The 5,160-nt window shown below is 36.6% G+C and overlaps 1 long non-coding RNA gene across 4 annotated transcripts in view; it reads right to left on the bottom strand.

Moving 5' to 3' along the window:
• LOC105299459 overlaps positions 1-5,160 on the bottom strand; it is a 16,667-nt gene that overhangs the window by 9,392 nt on the left and 2,115 nt on the right. The gene's annotated exons all lie outside the window — the stretch shown is intronic.

Genomic DNA, 5,160 nt, shown 5'->3' with positions numbered 1-5,160 from the left:
TAGAAGAAAAAATGGTATTATTTAATGCAGAAAATCTTGGTAGATGACATTCCATATATAATACTTATTTTATATTCATAATTATATTAGCTTCACATGCAATTCTGATACATATATGATTTATGTTATATGGTGCATAATATAATGCAGCACAGCTAGGAATATAATGCTTTCATATCTTGCAGATTGTCCATATATGGTTTTCTAATTTTGTTCTGGGAATTCCAGTTATTTAGATATATCAAAAATCTTTGTAGTCTAGAGTACATATCCGTGATATCTTCTAGAAATACTGTGGCAACACATCTGGAATATGATTTCCATAGAAATAAAGCTACATTCTTTTTAAAATATGTTGAATTAATAGGCTTCTTCTTAGTAAGACTTACACTTAATCAAGTTTGATTTCTACTGAAAGCTTTCTGTCACTGTAATTTTTAGTTGAAGATATTCCATTAATTTCTCTTTTATGGAATTTTTTCTTTATGAGTCTTCTTATGTCAACAGAAGGCTGAGCTATATCTGAAGGCTTTTCCATACTGATTGCATTCAGAAGGTTCTTCCCCTGTATGAGTTCTGTAATGTGTAATGAGGTCAGACTTCCCAAACCAGGCTTTTTTACACTCATTACATTCAAAAGGTTTCTACCCAGTATGGATTTTCTGGTGTCTAATAAGGCATGACACTTTACTGAAAGCTCTCTTACACTTAGGACATACATAAAGTTTCTCTCTGTGTATATTCTCCAATGTACAAAGAGGTGTAACTTCATGCTGAAGCCTCTCCCGCATTCATCACAAGCATACGGTTTCTCTGGTGAATGCTGAGGTGTGATTTTTGGAAAAAGGCTTTCTTACACATTACATTCATAGGGTTTCTCCCTGTTGTGAATTCTCTGATGTTCAGTGAAGTGTGACTTATGAGAGAAAGCTTTTCCGCATTCAATACACTCATAAAGTTTCTCTAGAGTATGGATTCTCAGATGTATAATGAGATTTGATTTCTTGCTAAGGCTTTCCCACACTCAGTACATTCAAAGAGCTTTTCTGTATGAGTTCTGCATGAGTTCTCCTATGTATAATGAGGTCTGACTTCTGCAGGAAGGCTTTCCCACATTCACTATATTCATTCTTTTTTGCATATCATCTATTACTACTAAATAAGTCTTAATAGTACAAACTCCTACCATAAGAGTCACATTTCTAGAGTCTTTGTTTTAACGAAACGAAGGCTATGCTCAAATGATATATATTTCTAAGTGCATTATACTTGTTACCCTTTCCCTTAGTTGCAGTTTTTTTGTTGTTGTTATTGTTGTTCAATGAATGCAGTATACCTCAGAAGTATTTCTTGGTTCTTCTGGTGCCTCTCCATGTGGTCATCAACTTGCCAGATTTATTCTAGAAGGAAGTAAAATAAACTATATGTTGGTGATTATTTCTGCTAATGTATTATGGTTCATAACTCTATGCTCTACTGTGAAGTTGAATCTTTACTTTCAGGCCTAATAATACCCATATATAAAAGAAATACCACAGCTTTTTTCTTTAATTGTAGTAGTAGAAAAAAGAGAATGTGACAATGAACACAAATATATAAGATTTTGCAAACTGGGCAGATGGGTGGTGGTGCACGAAATAACCCCAGAGGGTAATAAAAAGGAACAAAGAGGACAGCTGCAATGGGGTCAATGGAGAGAGCTCACCTAAGAAAATTAGGGTAAAATGGTGATTAGAGGAAATAAAGGAAGGACTGGATGAGGAAGAGAGATCTGAGCTAGAGCCTCGTTAACTTACTGGTGGATTGCTGTAGTTCAATATTTACCTGTCTCTTTGCTTCTAGTATCTCTAAGCTCTTGTCTATTCATCCATGAACATGAAATTGATTTTACAAAACTATCAATTCCAGTGGAAATAGGAACACCTTTGTAGCCAGTGCTTCAAAAAGCCATATTACAGTAATTCATTCTTGTAAACATGTGAGGGCCCAGGAATTTATATGTCTAGTAAAAGAAGAATAGGCCATAGGATAAGCCAAGTACTACTTGCCTCAGGATTAGATTCACTACTGAATTCTGATTGCTGAATGTATCAACTTATTCTATAATAGTTCACAGATACTGCATCAATTCTGATTTTAAATACTCTCCCCACCTTGCTCTCTACCTACCACGTATAAAAGAGGAAATGCAGTTAAGTACATGGGCCCTGAATCCAGATCACCAGGGTTTAAATCCTAGCTCCATTACTAATTAGATGTGCTGCACAGGTCAAGTTACTTGATCTCTCTGGGCCTCAATTTCCCCTTCTGTAAAAAAGGATAATGACACCTACCTCATAGTATTGTTGTGAGGATTAAATGAGATAATAGGTGTAAAATACTCAGAATACTGCCTGTCACATACTAAGTTTTATTTGTTAGCTATTATTATTATATGTATTATCACTGATCCTCAGACAACTGTGTGTTTGTCAATTTCTGCTTTATATCATGTTTTCCAAACTTTTGGATTCCACTAATGTGGAGACCTTAAGCAGCAGATGTCTCACCATGGATCCATTTTCATTTCCATCTATTTTATAAACCTCGGACAGTACCTGACTTTTATTACACTAAGCCACGACATTCAGAACAATAATATCATTCCTTGTTTCAAAATTTGACAATTCTACTGAGTTTCCTGGCCCAGTTTCTAACACATAAGTCATCAAGTCTTTAAAAAAGTGAGTAGATTTTCATTCTGTATCCCGCATTGAGTCCCCAGAGGCTCCAATACATAACTTTTGTCCCAGTGTGATACTGTGATTTATAATAAGAAACACATATATTTGGTCTTTGTCCCTGTTTCTGGCACAGAGCTCCTAAAGCCCTTGGAATTTCCTAAGTGGTGAGAACAAGAAAGGTGTTTTTTGTGATGTTAAAGAGGAGGCTTTTGGAAAGCACCTTAGGACAGGAGCTGATCACCAGCGGACCTAACCATATGATTAGAGAGTTGGACATTTCAGTCTTACCCCTTGAACTCTGCAAAGGGAGAGAGACTGGAGGTTGAATCAATCATGAATGGCCAATAAGTTAATCAATCATGCCTATTTAATGAAGCCTCTGTAAACATGGAGGCGAGTTACAGAGCTTCCAGGATGAGGAATCAAAACACTTCCAGGCCACCATGCCAGGCCCCAAGCTCCACGAGGACGTTAAGGGCCTTTGTTTGGAACCCCGCCCTATGTATCTCTTCATCTGGCTGTTGATTCATTCCCTTTAATATCCTTTGCAATCAGTAATCTAGTGAGTAAATGACTTTCCTGAATTCTGTGAACTGCTCTAGCAAATTAATCAAGCTTGAGGAGGACTTCTGATTTATATCTAGTTGGTCAGAAGTACAGGTAACGACCTGGACTTGCAATTAGCATTTGAAGTGCAGGGCTATCTTGTGGGACTGAGCCCTTAAACTGTGGACTCTGACACAATCTCTGGGTAGACAGTGTCAGAATTGAGTTGAATTGTAGGATACCTGGCTAGCTTTGTTGAATTCCTTGATGATACAGGAAAACCCCTCCCACCCCACCCCACACACATTGTAATTGGTGGCCAGAATCCTTACCCAGTTAGGTCATTAATTATAGTTTCCAAAGGAATAAAGCTAAGTCTGAGGAAAGAAGAAAAACTGACACTGCAGAGGGTAGACAGCTGAAGGAGTTGAATAGCATATATTAGGTAATAGACAACAATTGAAGATTTATTTTATCAGGTTATTGAGAGAATAAGCAGTATCCTTTAGGTAGCAAATCTGGCAGGCATATTTAAGAAGATCTAAAGAATCAAATAAATCCAACTAGAACACTGGAGGAAGGGATAATGTGGGTTTTTGTAAGGGACTAATATGCAGAATATACCAAGAACTACAGTTTAATGATAAGAGAACAAAAAAATCCAATTTAAAAATGGACAAAGAACTTGAATAGACATTTCCTTCACCAAGGAAAATATACAAATAGCCAATAAGCACATGAAAACATGCTCAACATCATTAGTCATTAGAGAAATGCAAATCAAAACCACAATAAGATACTATTTCATATCCATTAGAATGACTATTATAAAAAAAAAAGAAAGACAGAAAATAAGTGTTGGTTGGAGAGGATGTGGAAAAATTGGAACCCTTGTGGGAATGTGAAATTGTGCAGTAGCTGTGGAAAACATCATGGCAATTCTTTAAAAATGTAAACACAGAATTACCTCATGACCCAGCAGTTTTACTTCTAGGTATATAACTAAAAGAATCGAAAGCAGGGATTCAAACAGATATTTGTACAACAATGTTTACATAAGCATTATTGACAATAGCCAAAGGGTGGAAGCAACTCAAATGTTCATTGGCAGATGAATGGATAAAATGTGGTACATACAAACAATGGAAAGTTATTCAATTATAAAAAGCAATGAAATTCTGACACATGCTTCAACATAGATGAACTTTGAAGATATGCTGGGCAAAATAAATCAGACACAAAAGGACAAACACTCTACGATTCTGTTTACATGGGGTATCTGGAATAGTTAAATTCATAACAATAGAAAGTACAATAGTGGCTACCAGTGGCTGGTGGGGAGGGGGAATGGGAGTTATTGTTTAGTGGGTACAGAGTTTCAGTTTGTGATTATGAAAGAGTTCTAAATCTGAACCATGGTGATGGTTGCACAACGATGTGAATACACTTAATGTCACTGAATTGTTAAAATAGTAAATTCTGGTATGTATATCTTGCCAAAATTTAAAAAAAGAAAGAAAAAATCTCAAAGTCCTTAATGAAGCTGATAAAAATCACAGGTGGAATACCCCTGAAGGGGATAAAATCATTCTCTAACCGCCAGGCAAACAAGAGCATGAATGAGGGAAAGTGCCCCATGGAAACGGCGTTCGGGTAGGTAGGAAACTTATGTCAACAGTCCCTGGTTATTTCCAAAGGTCCGAGGCCTTTATTTATTTAGTTTTTTAAATTTTTTTAGGCGAGGCAACTCGTAGTTGACCTCACAGATTGCAAGGACCTTGTCACATTACAATCCTTTTTTTATCTTTTATGCCTACAGCACCTGGTTTTCCTAGGTGGTCTCCAATCCAAGTACTAACCAGGCCCAACTCTGCTTGGCTTCCGAGATCAG

Source organism: Pteropus vampyrus, unplaced genomic scaffold (genome assembly GCF_000151845.1).
Source record: "Pteropus vampyrus isolate Shadow unplaced genomic scaffold, Pvam_2.0 Scaffold185, whole genome shotgun sequence".
NCBI lineage: Eukaryota > Metazoa > Chordata > Mammalia > Chiroptera > Pteropodidae > Pteropus > Pteropus vampyrus.
Note: the sequence above shows the minus strand (reverse complement) of the source record. Positions and strands in the feature narration are given on the sequence as shown.